We start from the raw sequence: 16,479 nt of genomic DNA, 5'->3' as shown, positions 1-16,479 counted from the left end.
GGCATGGTGGCTGGCAGGAGTGCTATGCGATGTTGCTTGATAAATTCCACACCTACAAAGTCTGCGTTGCTCCCAGAATCAATGGTTATTGGTAATTGCATGGTGTGCCCATTGGGCAACTGGAGCGATGCGGTGAGTTGCACCACTGGTTTGGGTGGGAGGGGGTCTGTGGGCTGCAAAATCTCTGGGGACTCCTTCACTGACTCGCCTGGTTGGGCCCCAGTCCTTCCCCTTCCAACCAGGCTTCTTCTTCCCCCTGCAGCTGTTTTGGCTGCTGACCTGTTCCCTTTACTGTTGCTGAGGCTACAGTGTGCTTCTGGAGCCTCTGGGGACACTCTTTGGCCATGTGCTTTGGACTGTCGCAGATGTAGCACTTCCTGGTCCCTCTAGGAGCCTTCGCCTTGACTGCTCCCGGTGTTTGGGCTCTGCTGGCAGTCTGAGCCCTGGCACCACCTATCTCCATCGGCTCTTCTCCCCTTCCCAAAGGAGGGATGGACAGCGCCCGCCCTTTCTCTCTGGATAGGAAGGGGGTTGTCCTGGCTGGGGTGCTTGCCTTACGTCCTTCCTCCCTGCTCCAAGGGCGTCCTTCCAGGCGCACACCAATCGCCAGCGCTCTCTGGACGACTTTTGTGCTGCTTTTAGGTCTTTCTCCCCTTGCCAGCTCATCTTTCACGGCCCCACTTAGCCCCTCCCAGAACAGGTCTCTGACGGCAATAGAGTCCTTCTCCCAGCCCAGCACCAACTCACGCTGCGAGGTTTTTATGAGAGACGGAGCATACTGTCAGAGCTACCTTAGGTCCCAGCTCACAAAGGACCAACGCTGCTTCGTTGTTAAGTACAAAAGTCTTTATTGAAGTTCAGTTTCACTTCCAAAGCCGCAGCGTGCAGCTCTACGTCTCAACCGTTAGACTGCTGATGCTCCGTCTGAGTCTCCTCCCCCTTGACACCAATTTAAGATTCTAGCCTTTCTCCACCTTTTCCGCTGCTCCTTCCTCCTCTGGGTCCGCCTGCCCGCCGGGGTTCCGCCCTTTCTAGCCTCTTCTCCCGCTGATTCCCCTGAGCCTTCTCCCTCCCTCCGGCGGGCTTTAGGAGCTGGTTCCCCATCCGGGTCTCCTGCTGTTCCGCGCGCCTGCACATTTGAACTTGGCGCGCGCGCCCAGCCAGCAGCTTTCCTTCTGACCGTTCCACTGCTGCTGTCACTGCTTCCCCCTTCGGGGGGGCTAGCTGCAACTGACCTCCCCTCCGTTGGAGGCGTGGTCAGCCCTGACTCCCTCTCTGGAGGAGACACTGCCCCTGACACATGTGACTCCTCCCCCCCACTACGCTCTGGTGGGGAAACTGGTCCCAATCCTCCACTGCTGCTTTGGGGTTCCCCTCTGGCTCCTTGTTTCTGGTGCGTCCCCCCTGGGACCCCCCTTGCCCTGACCATCGGCGCCCCCTTCTGGGAATCTTCTGATTCGCTGGAGAAGCTCATGGAATCTCTCGGGCCACTGTCTTACTCCCCTACGCTGCCCTCGGATTCTTCCCCTTCGCTCTCCCAATCCTCTCTCCCCAGTGCTCCTGCTCCTGATTCCCTGACATCCATCCCCCCCTCGAAGCCCCCCTTCCCCCCTCCCCCTCTTCGGGTGTGGGTTCCGGGTGCTCCAGTCCTGTGGGTGTGAGTGCGGGATAGCATTCTCCCCCCTGGTGTGTAGCCGGTCCACTGGATCCGGCCCAACCGCAACGGGCTCGTCGACATCGATTTCCTCTGCTTCCATCTCTCTGCTGATGTGCTCGAATCCAGGATCCTCCCCCAACACGTCCATGTCCTCCCCTCCCCCGGGTACCTTTGTTGAGACTGCTTGCAAAGGTCCCCGCAGCAGCTCCCTGCGCCACCCCACCTCCGGTTGAGTGTCCCACCAATAGGAGCGGTCTGTGGCAAACCCCGAGAGAGACCCCTCCGAGGAGCTAGTGTCCGGCGTCGTCTCTTCAGCTGATGAAAAACCCTGGAACGTACTGGCTGACAGTGTGGGTGTGAAGAGCCAGTCGTCGAAATACTCTGCCGGCATAGGTCTGTGTGGGAAGAGTGCATGGAACTCGTCTTTAAGATAGTGCTCCTCCACGGCATAGCACGGTACCCACCTGTTGGCACTGGCTGGGGTACCTTCCCTGGTGAGGAGGTATTCCACCCCCTCTTCCCCCCACCTCGAGTCCAAAATCTCCGTGACCTCGTTGAGTGGCGTCGCCCTCCGTGACCCCTCCCTCTTCGGAGATTCGTTAAGTGGGTCTGGCGCGTTCCCTGTCGCCTGAAACCTGTGGGGTTCCCTGTAGGGTTTGAGCACTGACCTATTGTCAGGGCTACCCTAGGTCCCAGCTCACAAAGGACCAACGCTGCTTCGTTGTTAAGTATAAAAGCCTTTATTGGAGTTCAGTTTCACTTCCAGAGCCGCAGCGCGCAGCCCCACGTCTAAAGTGTCAGACCACTGATGCTCCGTCTGAGTCTCCTCCCCCTTGACACCAATTTAAGAGTCTAGCCTTGCTCCACCTTCTCCGCTGCTCCTTCCTCCTCTGGGTCCGCCTGCCCGCCGGGGTTCCGCCCTTTCTAGCCTCTTCTCCCGCTGATTCCCCTGAGCCTTCTCCCTCCCTCCGGCGGGCTTTAGGAGCTGGTTCCCCATCCGGGTCTCCTGCTGTTCCGCGCGCCTGCACATTTGAACTTGGCGCGCGCGCCCAGCCAGCAACTTTCCTCCTGACCGTTCCACTGCTGCTGTCACTGCTTCCCCCATCGGGGGGGCTAGCTGCAACTGACCTCCCCTCCGTTGGAGGCGTGGTCAGCCCTGACTCCCTCTCTGGAGGAGACACTGCTCCTGACACATGTGACTCCTCCCCCCCACTACGCTCTGGTGGGGAAACTGGTCCTGATCCTCCACTGCTGCTTTGGGGTTTCCCTCTGGCTCCTTGTTTCTGGTGCGTCCCCCCTGGGACCCCCCTTGCCCTGACCATCGGCGCCCCCTTCTGGGAATCTTCTGATTCGCTGGAGAAGCTCATGGAATCTCTCGGGCCACTGTCATACTCCCCTACGCTGCCCTCGGATTCTTCCCCTTCGCTCTCCCAATCCTCTCTCCCCAGTGCTCCTGCTCCTGATTCCCTGACATCCATCCCCCCCTCGAAGCCCCCCCTTCCCCCCTCCCCCTCTTCGGGTGTGGGTTCCGGGTGCTCCAGTCCAGTGGGTGTGAGTGCGGGATACCATTCTTCCCCCCTGGTGTGTAGCCGGTCCACTGGATCCGGCCCAACCGCAACGGGCTCGTCGACGTCGATTTCCTCTGCTTCCATCTCTCTGCTGATGTGCTCGAATCCAGGATCCTCCCCCAACACGTCCATGTCCTCCCCTCCCCCGGGTACCTCTGGTGAGACAGCTTGCAAAGGTCCCCGCATCAGCTCCCTGCGCCACCCCACCTCCGGTTGAGTGTCCCACCAATAGGAGCGGTCTGTGGCAAACCCCGAGAGAGACCCCTCCGAGGAGCTAGTGTCTGGCGTCGTCTCTTCAGCTGATGAAAAACCCTGGAACGTACTGGCTGACAGTGTGGGCGTGAAGAGCCAGTCGTCGAAATACTCTGCCGGCATAGGTCTGTGTGGGAAGAGTGCATGGAACTCGTCTTTAAGATAGTGCTCCTCCACGGCATAGCACGGTACCCACCTGTTGGCACTGGCTGGGGTACCTTCCCTGGCGAGGAGGTATTCCACCCCCTCTTCCCCCCACCTCGAGTCCAAAATCTCCGTGACCTCGTTGAGTGGCGTCGCCCTCCGTGACCCCTCCCTCTTCGGAGATTCACTAAGTGTGTCTGGCGCGTTCCCTGTCGCCTGAAACCTGTGGGGTTCCCTGTAGGGTGTGAGCACTGACCTATGAAAGACTGGGTGCATTCTGGAGCCCTCCGGGAGTGTCAACCGGAAGGCCACTGGATTGATTTGCGCCGCGACCTGGTAAGGTCCCAGCTGCTTGTGCTTGAGCTTCCTCTTAGCTAGCGTCCTGGCCGGCACTGCCTGGGCTGCTAACCAGACCCAGTCCCCCACCTGGATGTCCTCCCCGACCCTCCTGTGCTTGTCTGCCTGCATTTTGTAGGCGTGTTTCGCCAGTTCCAATTGCCTGCGGAGTTGCTCGTGGACCTCCTGTAACTCTGCTGCTAAGTGCTCTGCTCCCCTTGGCTCCCCCTCCCCCTTCGTCTCTAACCCTGGGAAAGTTCTGGGATGCCGCCCATTATTGGCGAAGAACGGTGTCACTCCCGTAGACCCGTGCTTCGTGTTGTTGTAGGCAAACTCGGCCAGCGGTAGGTAGTCCACCCAGGTCGAGGGTTGTTGATTGGCGTAGCATCGCAGGTACTGCTGCATGATGGCGTTGACCCTCTCCGCTTGTCCGTTGGTCTGCGGGTGTCGTGCCGACGCTAAGTTGATCTTGACGTTCAGGATGCCCAGCAGCTTCTGCCAGAAGCTCGAGACGAATTGGCGACCCCGGTCGGACAGGATGGACCGCGGCAAGCCGTGAGCTTTGAACACGTGGTCTATGAACAGCTTGGCGGTCTGTTCCGCTGTGGCCACCTTCGCGCACGGAATAAAGTGTGCCATCTTGGTGAACATGTCTACGACCACGAGCACCGCTGTTTTGCCTCGCGAGCTGGGCAGATCTGTGACAAAGTCCAGGGCCACTCTCTCCCACGGTTCGAGCGGCGTCTGTAGGGGTTCTAGTAGACCCGCTGGCTTCCTGTGTACTGGCTTGGCCCTTTGGCAGGTGTCACACCTGGAGACGTAATCCGCGACTTCTCCCCTCACCTTGGGCCACCAAAAGTCTCTGGTTACTAATTCCGCCGTTTTGTCCTTGCCGAAGTGCCCAGCGCTGGGCGCGTCGTGTAGCTGCTGCAAGACTTTCGCGCGGAGGTCGTCTCCGGGCACGTAGAGAGCCCCTTTGCGGATGAGCAGTCCGTCTCGTATCTGGAACTCGTCGTCCTTCGCTGTTCCTCTTCGCACCTCCTCCATCTTGGATTGTGCGAACGAATCCGTCTGCAGCGCTCGACGCACCGCGTCCAGGTCCACGGCAGCTGAAGCGCACGCCCACGCTTTCGGTGCGAAAATGTGCTTGGCCGCCACCGGCGCCGCTTCCTCGAGATACTGCGGCTTCCTGGATAGTGCATCCGCCATGACGTTGTTGTCTCCCGGGATGTATTCTATCCGGAAATCGAAATCCGCAAAGAACTCCGCCCAGCGGATGTGTCTCTGGTTCAGGAACCGCGCCGTGCGCCAGTACTCCAGGTTCTTATGGTCCGTGCGGACTTGCACTGTGTGTCTGGCTCCAACGAGGAAGTGCCGCCACGCCCTGAAAGCTGCATGAATGGCCAGCAACTCCCTGTCCCAGATGGTGTAGTTCTGTTCCGCCTTGCTGAGTTTCCTGGAGTAGAATGCGCACGGCCTCCATTCCCCTTGCGGATCTTGCTGCAACAGGACGGCCCCCACTGCTCTGTCTGAGGCGTCCGTCTCAACCCTCATTGGTCTGCTGGGGTTTACATGTAGCAGCTGTTCTTCGGACGCGAAGAGACGCTTGAGTCTCCGAAAGGACTGCTCCGCCTGGTCCGTCCAGGTGAACTTCTTCTTCTTGGAGCTGAGGGTGTCCGTGATGGCCGCCGTCTCCTTCGCGAACCCTTTGATGAACTTGCGATAAAAGTTGGCGAAGCCGACGAACCTCTGGACCTCCTTCCGATTGCGCGGGCTCTTCCAGTCCAACACCGCGCGGACCTTGGCGCTGTCCATGGCGAGTCCCTTGTCGGACAGCTTGTAGCCCAGAAAATCCACCTCCGTCATGTCGAACTGGCACTTCTCTAATTTGGCGTAAAGTCTGTGCTCCCGTAGCCTCTGCAGGACCTCCTTGACGTCCCTCTCGTGAGCCTCCTGCGATTCCGAGAAGATCAGGATATCGTCCAGGAAGCAGACGCACTTCTTGTAGAGGAGTCCCGCTAACACGTGATGCATGAAAGCTTGGAAGGTATGGGAGCCATTTTGCAGACCAAAAGGCATTACGCGATATTCATAGGTGCCTAAAGGTGTAAACATGGCTGTCTTCCACTCATCGCCCTCCCGCATGCGTATAAGGTTGTACGCCCCTCGTAGATCCAACTTGGTGAAGATCCGTCCCTTCCTCACCGTCGCGAGCAGGTCGTCGATCTTGGGCATGGGGAATGCTGCGGGCTTTGTTTTGGAATTTATGGTCCTAAAATCAACTATGAGTCTCCGTTGGGGCGTGTCCTTCTTCTTCACGAAAAACACGGGACTGCCCCCCACTGCTTTAGATTCTTGGATGAACCCCCGCTTCAAGTTGTGATCTATGAACTCCCTGAGTTCTTGCAGTTCATCTTCAGACATGGAATACAGTTTCCCAGTCGGCAGCGTCGCTCCCGGCAGGAGGTCAATCTTGCAGTCGTAAGGCCTGTGGGGAGGCAGCTTATCCGCTTCCCTCTCGCAGAAGACCTCCAAAAACTCCTTGTACTTGTTGGGTACCGCTTGCACCATGCCTAGGTGTAGCTGCGGTTCATCCTCTTGCCCCTCCTCCTCCTGGCGGGTCTGGATGCAGTGTTCTGCGCAGTAGGAGGAACAGAAGGTCAACTGCCGCTGGTACCATGCCAATGCCGGGCTGTGCCTATCCAGCCAACTCATACCCAACACTATGGGCGTGTCCGACAGGTGGGTGACGTTGAAGCTGATGACTTCGCGGTGGTTTCCAATTTGCATCACCATCGGTGGTGTTTGCTGTACCACCTCTCCTCCCAGTAGCTTCCTGCCATCGACCGTGACGACGTTTAGGGGCATCGTGGCTGGCATGAGTGCTATGCGATGTTGCTTGATAAAGTCCACTCCTATAAAGTCTGCGTTGCTCCCAGAGTCAATGGTTATTGGTACTTGCATGGTGTGCCCATTGGGCAACAGGAGCGATGCGGTGAGTTGCACCACTGGTTTGGGTGGGAGGGGGTCTGTGGGCTGTAAAATCTCTGGGGACTGCTTCACTGACTTGCCTGGTTGGGCCCCAGTGGCTCTGTTTCCAACCAGGCTTCTTCTTCCCCCTGCAGCTGTTTCAGCTGCTCACCTGTTCCCTTTACTGTTGCTGAGGCTGCAGTGTGCTTCTGGAGCCTCTGGGGACACTCTTTGGCCATGTGCTGTGCACTGTCGCAGATGTAACACTTCCTGGTCCCTCTAGGAGCCTTCCCCTTGACTGCTCCCGGTGTTTGGGCTCTGCTGGCAGTCTGAGCCCTTGCACCACCAATCTCCATCGGCTCTTCTCCCCTTCCCAAAGGAGGCATGGACAGCGCCCGCCCCGCCTCTCTGGGAAAGAAAGGGGTTGTCCTGGCTGGGGTGCTTCCCTTACGTCCTTCCAGGCGCACACCAATTGCCAACGCTCTTTGGGCAACTTCTTGGGTATTTTGGGGTCTTTCTCCTCTTGCCAGTTCATCTTTCACCTCTCCACTTAGCCCCTCCCAGAACAGGTCTCTGACAGCAATGGAGTCCTTCTCCCAGCCCAGCACGTTCAGTAAGGCAAAAAAGCGCGAGTGATACTGCCTCACCGTCGCTTTCCCTTGCTGTAGTCCATGCATTTCCCTCCGAGCAATATCTACATCTACCGTAGATTTAAAGCAAGCGTCCATAGCTTTGATAAATGCATCGGAATCTTTGAGGGCAGGGTCTTTTTCGCGCCACAAATTCCGCAGCCACGCTTTTGCTTCCCCATGCAAATGAGTGATTATGAAGCCCACCTTCTCTTCCTCATCTCTAAAGTCTTTCCGAAGCAAATTGAGCGCGTAAACCACGTCAGCTCTGAAGTTAGGGTATTGCTGCAGGTTCCCATCAAAGTGCGCCACCAGGCTGCCCCCCCTCTTCCCGAGGCCAACTCCCTCCGGTTTGGGTCCTGGCAGCCCCTCTTTCCCCCAACGGTCCCACCTGGCTTGCAGATCCCGGCAGAGCGCTACTGCTTCTTCTTCTCTTTTCCTGGATGCTGCTACTTCCGCGTAAAGCGTCGTGACTGCTTCTTGCAGTTCTTTCACCTGGCTCTCTGTAGTCATCTTTGCCTATCTTCGTGAGCTCGCAAAACACCAAGTCTTGCCCCTCGCTGCACCAACTCACGCTGCGAGGTTTTTATGAGAGACGGAGCATACTGTCAGGGCTACCCTAGGTCCCAGCTCACAAAGGACCAACGCTGCTTCGTTGTTAAGTATAAAAGCCTTTATTGGAGTTCAGTTTCACTTCCAGAGCCGCAGCGCGCAGCCCCACGTCTAAAGTGTCAGACCACTGATGCTCCGTCTGAGTCTCCTCCCCCTTGACACCAATTTAAGAGTCTAGCCTTGCTCCACCTTCTCCGCTGCTCCTTCCTCCTCTGGGTCCGCCTGCCCGCCGGGGTTCCGCCCTTTCTAGCCTCTTCTCCCGCTGATTCCCCTGAGCCTTCTCCCTCCCTCCGGCGGGCTTTAGGAGCTGGTTCCCCATCCGGGTCTCCTGCTGTTCCGCGCGCCTGCACATTTGAACTTGGCGCGCGCGCCCAGCCAGCAACTTTCCTCCTGACCGTTCCACTGCTGCTGTCACTGCTTCCCCCATCGGGGGGGCTAGCTGCAACTGACCTCCCCTCCGTTGGAGGCGTGGTCAGCCCTGACTCCCTCTCTGGAGGAGACACTGCTCCTGACACATGTGACTCCTCCCCCCCACTACGCTCTGGTGGGGAAACTGGTCCTGATCCTCCACTGCTGCTTTGGGGTTTCCCTCTGGCTCCTTGTTTCTGGTGCGTCCCCCCTGGGACCCCCCTTGCCCTGACCATCGGCGCCCCCTTCTGGGAATCTTCTGATTCGCTGGAGAAGCTCATGGAATCTCTCGGGCCACTGTCATACTCCCCTACGCTGCCCTCGGATTCTTCCCCTTCGCTCTCCCAATCCTCTCTCCCCAGTGCTCCTGCTCCTGATTCCCTGACACCTATGAAAGACTGGGTGCATTCTGGAGCCCTCCGGGAGTGTCAACCGGAAGGCCACTGGATTGATTTGCGCCGCGACCTGGTAAGGTCCCAGCTGCTTGTGCTTGAGCTTCCTCTTAGCTAGCGTCCTGGCCGGCACTGCCTGGGCTGCTAACCAGACCCAGTCCCCCACCTGGATGTCCTCCCCGACCCTCCTGTGCTTGTCTGCCTGCATTTTGTAGGCGTGTTTCGCCAGTTCCAATTGCCTTCGGAGTTGCTCGTGGACCTCCTGTAACTCTGCTGCCAAGTGCTCTGCTCCCCTTGGCTCCCCCTCCCCCTTCGTCTCTAACCCCGGGAAAGTTCTGGGATGCCGCCCATTATTGGCGAAGAACGGTGTCACTCCTGTAGACCCGTGCTTCGTGTTGTTGTAGGCAAACTCGGCCAGCGGTAGGTAGTCCAGCCAGGTCGAGGTTTGTTGATTGGCGTAGCATCGCAGGTACTGCTGCATGATGGCGTTGACCCTCTCCGCTTGTCCGTTGGTCTGCGGGTGTCGTGCCGACGCTAAGTTGATCTTGACGTTCAGGATGCCCAGCAGCTTCTGCCAGAAGCTCGAGACGAATTGGCGACCCCGGACGGACAGGATGGACCGCGGCAGGCCGTGAGCTTTGAACACGTGGTCTATGAACAGCTTGGCGGTCTGTTCCGCTGTGGCCACCTTCGCGCACGGAATAAAGTGCGCCATCTTGGTGAACATGTCTACGACCACGAGCACCGCTGTTTTGCCTCGCGAGCTGGGCAGATCTGTGACAAAGTCCAGGGCCACTTTCTCCCACGGTTCGAGCGGCGTCTGTAGGGGTTCTAGTAGACCCGCCGGCTTCCTGTGTACTGGCTTGGCCCTTTGGCAGGTGTCACACCTGGAGACGTAATCCGCGACTTCTCCCCTCACCTTGGGCCACCAAAAGTCTCTGGTTACTAATTCCGCCGTCTTGTCCTTGCCGAAGTGCCCAGCGCTGGGCGCGTCGTGTAGCTGCTGCAAGACTTTCGCGCGGAGGTCGTCTCCGGGCACGTAGAGAGCCCCTCTGCGGATGAGCAGTCCGTCTCGTATCTGGAACTCGTCGTCCTTCGCTGTGCCTTTTCGCACCTCCTCCATCTTGGATTGTGCGAACGAATCCGTCTGCAGCGCTCGACGCACTGCGTCCAGGTCCACGGCAGCTGAAGCGCACGCCCACGCTTTCGGTGCGAAAATGTGCTTGGCCGCCACCGGCGCCGCTTCCTCGAGATACTGCGGCTTCCTGGATAGTGCATCCGCCATGACGTTGTTGTCTCCCGGGATGTATTCTATCCGGAAATCGAAATCCGCAAAGAACTCCGCCCAGCGAATGTGTCTCTGGTTCAGGAACCGCGCCGTGCGCCAGTACTCCAGGTTCTTATGGTCCGTGCGGACTTGCACTGTGTGTCTGGCTCCGACGAGGAAGTGCCGCCACGCCTTGAAAGCTGCATGAATGGCCAGCAACTCCCTGTCCCAGATGGTGTAGTTCTGTTCCGCCTTGCTGAGTTTCCTGGAGTAGAATGCGCACGGCCTCCATTCCCCTTGCGGATCTTGCTGCAACAGGACGGCCCCCACCGCTCTGTCCGAGGCGTCCGTCTCAACCCTCATTGGTCTGCTGGGGTTTACATGTAGCAGCTGTTCTTCGGACGCGAAGAGACGCTTGAGTCTCCGAAAGGACTGCTCTGCCTGGTCCGTCCAGGTGAACTTCTTCTTCTTGGAGCTGAGGGTGTCCATGATGGCCGCCGTCTCCTTCGCGAACCCTTTGATGAACTTGCGATAAAAGTTGGCGAAGCCGACGAACTTCTGGACCTCCTTCCGATTGCGCGGGCTCTTCCAGTCCAACACCGCGCGGACCTTGGTGCTGTCCATGGCGAGTCCCTTGTCGGACAGCTTGTAGCCCAGGAAATCCACCTCCGTCATGTCGAACTGGCACTTCTCTAATTTGGCGTAAAGTCTGTGCTCCCGTAGCCTCTGCAGGACCTCCTTGACGTCCCTCTCGTGAGCCTCCTGCGATTCCGAGAAGACCAGGATGTCGTCCAGGAAGCAAACACACTTCTTGTAGAGGAGTCCCGCTAACACGTGATGCATGAAAGCTTGGAAGGTATGGGAGCCATTTTGCAGACCAAAAGGCATTACGCGATATTCATAGGTGCCTAAAGGTGTAAACATGGCTGTCTTCCACTCATCGCCCTCCCGCATGCGTATAAGGTTGTACGCCCCTCGTAGATCCAACTTGGTGAAGATCCGTCCCTTCCTCACCGTCGCGAGCAGGTCGTCGATCTTGGGCATGGGGAATGCTGCGGGCTTTGTTTTGGAATTTATGATCCTATAATCAACTATGAGCCTGCGTTGGGGCGTGTCCTTCTTCTTCACGAAAAACACGGGACTGCCCCCCACTGCTTTAGATTCTTGGATGAACCCCCGCTTCAAGTTGTGATCTATGAACTCCTTGAGTTCTTGCAGTTCGTCTTCAGACATGGAATACAGTTTCCCAGTCGGCAGCGTCGCTCCCGGCAGGAGGTCAATCTTGCAGTCGTAAGGCCTGTGGGGAGGCAGGTTATCCGCTTCCCTCTCGCAGAAGACCTCCAAAAACTCCTTGTACTTGTTGGGTACCGCTTGCACCATGCCTAGGTGTAACTGCGGTTCATCCTCTTGCCCCTCCTCCTCCTGGCGGGTCTGGATGCAGTGTTCTGCGCAGTAGGAGGAGCAGAAGGTCAATTGCCGCTGGTACCATGCTAATGCCGGGCTGTGCCTATCCAGCCAACTCATACCCAACACTATGGGCGTGTCTGACAGGTGGGTGACGTTGAAGCTGATGACTTCGCGGTGGTTTCCAATTTGCATCACCATCGGTGGTGTTTGCTGTACCACCTCTCCTCCCAGTAGCTTCCTGCCATCGACCGTGACGACGTTTAGGGGCATCGTGGCTGGCATGAGTGCTATGCGATGTTGCTTGATAAAGTCCACTCCTATAAAGTCTGCGTTGCTCCCAGAGTCAATGCTTATTGGTACTTGCATGGTGTGCCCATTGGGCAACTGGAGCGATGCGGTGAGTTGCACCACTGGTTTGGGTGGGAGGGGGTCTGTGGGCTGTAAAATCTCTGGGGACTGCTTCACTGACTTGCCTGGTTGGGCCCCAGTGGCTCTGTTTCCAACCAGACGTTTTCTTCCCCCTGCAGCTGTTTCGGCTGCTGACTTGTTCCCTTTACTGTTGCTGAGGCTGCAGTGTGCTTCTGGAGCCTCTGGGGACACTCTTTGGCCATGTGCTGAGCACTGTCGCAGATGTAGCACTTCCTGGTCCCTCTAGGAGCCTTCGCCTTGACTGCTCCCGGTGTTTGGGCTCTGCTGGCAGTCTGAGCCCTGGCACCACCAATCTCCATCGGCTCTTCTCCCCTTCCCAAAGGAGGCATGGACAGCGCCCGCCCCGCCTCTCTGGGAAAGAAAGGGGTTGTCCTGGCTGGGCTGCTTGCCTTACGTCCTTCCTCCCTGCTCCAAGGGCGTCCTTCCAGGCGCACACCAATCGCCAACGCTCTTTGGGCAACTTCTTGGGTACTTTGCGGTCGTTCCCCTCTTGCCAGCTCATCTTTCACCTCTCCACTTAGCCCCTCCCAGAACAGGTCTCTGACAGCAATAGAGTCCTTCTCCCAGCCCAGCACGTTCAATAAGGCAAAAAAGCGTGAGTGATATTGCCTCACCGTCGCTTTCCCTTGCTGTAGTCCATGCATTTCCCTCCGAGCAACATCTACATCTACCGTAGATTTAAAGCAAGCGTCCATAGCTTTGATAAATGCATCAGAATCTTTGAGGGCGGGGTCTTCTTCGCGCCACAAATTCCGCAGCCACGCTTTTGCTTCCCCATGCAAATGAGTGATTATGAAGCCCACTTTCTCTTCCTCATCTCTAAAGTCCTTCCAAAGCAAATTGAGCGCGTAAACCACGTCAGCTCTGAAGTTAGGGTATTGCTGCAGGTTCCCATCGAAGTGGGCTACTAGGCTGCCCCCCCTCTTCCCGAGGCCAACTCCCTCCGGTTTGGGTCCTGGCAGCCCCTCTTTTCCCCAACGGTCCCACCTGGCCTGCAGATCCCGGCAGAGCGCTACTGCTTCTTCTTCTCTTTTCCTGGATGCTGCTACTTCTGCGTAAAGCGTCGTGACTGCTTCTTGCAGTTCTTTCACCTGGCTCTCAGTCGTCATCTTTGCCTATCTCCGTGAGCTCGCAAAACACCAAGTCTTGCCCCCTCGCTGCACCAACTCACGCTGCGAGGTTTTTATGTGAGACGGAGCATACTGTCAGGGCTACCCTAGGTCCCAGCTCACAAAGGACCAACGCTGTATAAAAGTCTTTATTGAAGTTCAGTTTCACTTCCAGAGCTGCAGCGCGCAGCCCCACGTCTCAAGTGTCAGACCACTGATGCTCCGTCTGAGTCTCCTCCCCCTTGACACCAATTTAAGATTCTAGCCTTGCTCCACCTTCTCCGCTGCTCCTTCCTCCTCTGGGTCCGCCTGCCCGCCGGGGTTCCGCCCTTTCTAGCCTCTTCTCCCGCTGATTCCCCTGAGCCTTCTCCCTCCCTCCGGCGGGCTTTAGGAGCTGGTTCCCCATCCGGGTCTCCTGCTGTTCCGCGCGCCTGCACATTTGAACTTGGCGCGCGCGCCCAGCCAGCAGCTTTCCTTCTGACCGTTCCACTGCTGCTGTCACTGCTTCCCCCTTCGGGGGGGCTAGCTGCAACTGACCTCCCCTCCGTTGGAGGCGTGGTCAGCCCTGACTCCCTCTCTGGAGGAGACACTGCCCCTGACACATGTGACTCCTCCCCCCCACTACGCTCTGGTGGGGAAACTGGTCCCGATCCTCCACTGCTGCTTTGGGGTTCCCCTCTGGCTCCTTGTTTCTGGTGCGTCCCCCCTGGGACCCCCCTTGCCCTGACCATCGGCGCCCCCTTCTGGGAATCTTCTGATTCGCTGGAGAAGCTCATGGAATCTCTCGGGCCACTGTCATACTCCCCTACGCTGCCCTCGGATTCTTCCCCTTCGCTCTCCCAATCCTCTCTCCCCAGTGCTCCTGCTCCTGATTCCCTGACACCGGGGTTCATAATTAATATCCAAAACCCAACATTGTCCGATTCACTCCAAACTGGTGCCAAAGTCTGGCAAAAGTTTTGTAGCATTTGCCAGACATTGTAGCATTTTTGTAGCATTTTGCCCGACAAACCAAGTAACTGACAGGGGTCATAAGGTCACCCCAAAACCCAACATCGTCTGATTCACTCCAAATCAAGGCCAAAGTCTGGCAAAATGTTTGCAGTAAAAACCGCATGTTTTGCAGCTCCCCCCAAACCGAGTGGTTGCTAGCACATCAGGAGGAAGAGTCAAGACAACCAAAAGTGGATAAATAGGTTGTATTTATTTAATATAACAACTTGAGGATCGGCAAAACTAGTCAGATTCGACCAATGTAACCAAATCAAATTAAGTCTGGGCAGGTGTGCTTGTTCACCTCCACCCACAAACACACAAGTGCTCAAACAGAGCTCTTTGCAGATCCTTAAGAATCATGTCAGAACCCAAATCAGAAAGATGCATACCACCAGGTCTATACAACTGTGGGGCACAGAACATAATTCTGCCATGAGGGATATAAGCAGCCACATTTTCAAACACAAACGTCGTTGTAGAATGATTAGCTTTATGTCTTGCCCATCCACCTTCTTAGGAAGGCTGCCCCCACTCCATAAGCACCTCTACAACATTCCAAACCAAACTATGATAAGCTCAGGGATGAGGAAGCACAGCTGATGGAGATATTTAGTGATCTCAACTGAATTTACCTCACCAGATTGTTATCCCCAAGATGGATGACCAGAATATCAGGGTTAGGGTTAGGGCAGGGGATACGTAGGTGGATGTTCAGGGTTAGGGTTAGTGCCTGGGGTTTTTTTCATGCTTTTTAAGCTTCTAATGATATTGCTCCATTTTTATGAGACTGCATAATTCCAAAAAGTAAGCAAACTACCTGAAACGTAGCAAAACTAAGAGAAATGGGAAAACCAAAAGTGAGATACCAGAAACCCAACAAGGAAGGAATTCATGAAAAAGGAAAATTGCCAGACAGAGACTTCAATCAAATCATTACCAAATTCACCAGAATCCCAAAACCAATTGAAAAGAAGCAGAAATGTGAGAAGCAGAAGAAATACCACCAGAAACCCCCAACAAGAGGGGAAAAGTAAATTTTGCAGAAACCCCAAAGCCAGTTAAACCTTAGTTTTGCATGGTGTGGGGGTGATTTCGCTTTTCCCTGAGATGTTTACTGCGTGGGTTTCTTGTGGTTCTATTCAATTGGTTTTCTCATCTTTGGTGGATGTGGTTTGTTTCTGTTGTTTCTGGTTCATTTTTGGGATTATGTTGAATTTGTTTCTTTTGGGGTGGTTTTCGTTTCATGGATTCTTTTATATAAATTACGATTGTGAAATATACTCAGAGTCTTGTATGTATTTCATGCTCTTTATTGCCCCCCCCAACCTCAGGCTTTTATATACATTATTTACAGAATGAGTCCCGTCTGACTGGCTAACTCTGCTTCCCTCTTGGAGCCTGATTGGCCTGCAGGAAAAGACCAATCACTTGTTGCATTCTAGGATCCAAGGTTAGTACATAACAGATTGGGTGCTGGATTTATGGTGAGTTTGCTTCATTTCTAGGTTTTTTGGGTTTTGCACCTTTGAGAATATTAATTTGTATGAGATCTGATAAACCCAAGAAAAAAAGGAAAACCACCAGAAATGAAGCAAAACCACCAGAAATGTCTAATGACCATTCCAACAATGAAGTCAACCACTAAAAACACAAAAACCTACTGAAAAGAAGCAGAAGAACCATGTAAAAGCAACATCAATGGAAACTGACAAAGAAGCCAACCAATCCCAAACAAAGCAGATTCACCAGAAACCCCCAAAGCATTCAAAAGTATTACCACCAGAATGCAAAAACAAGAAAACTTCTCAAAAGAAGCAATAAAGCAAAAGTCCAAAAAACAAGCTAAACCAATGGAAAACAAATGAAGCCAGCTGCAAACAAAGCACATTCACCAGAAACCCAAGACTAAGTGAAAACTAGTATGCTATGTTGGTTAATTTCTGTTGCTTGAAGTGCTTTTGGACTCCCATAAATTGCATGCTTGTTGAGTTTCTGGTTTTGCTTTTTAAAAACTGGTTTCCAGTTTCTTGTGGCATTGCTTTGTAATTGGTGGCTTTACTGCTTCTTTTTTGTTTTCTGCTGATTTGTTTAATTTGGGGTGGTTTTGCTTGTTTTTTGCATTTAATTGTTTTGCTTCTTTGACTTTGAATGGTTCTGCGGTTTGGGGTGAGATTGTTTCTTTTCCATTGATTTGGCTTGGTTTTCATGTCTCCTGGTTTTGCCTCATTTTGGGAATATTTCTTGGTTTTTGTGCTTCTGGTGGTATTTCTTCAATTTTATGACATAACCAAGCCAAAACACCA

This window comes from Podarcis filfolensis, assembly GCF_964270895.1.
Source record: "Podarcis filfolensis genome assembly, chromosome: W".
NCBI lineage: Eukaryota > Metazoa > Chordata > Lepidosauria > Squamata > Lacertidae > Podarcis > Podarcis filfolensis.
The sequence above is the reverse complement of the archived record's forward strand: the minus strand, read 5'-3'. Positions refer to the sequence as shown.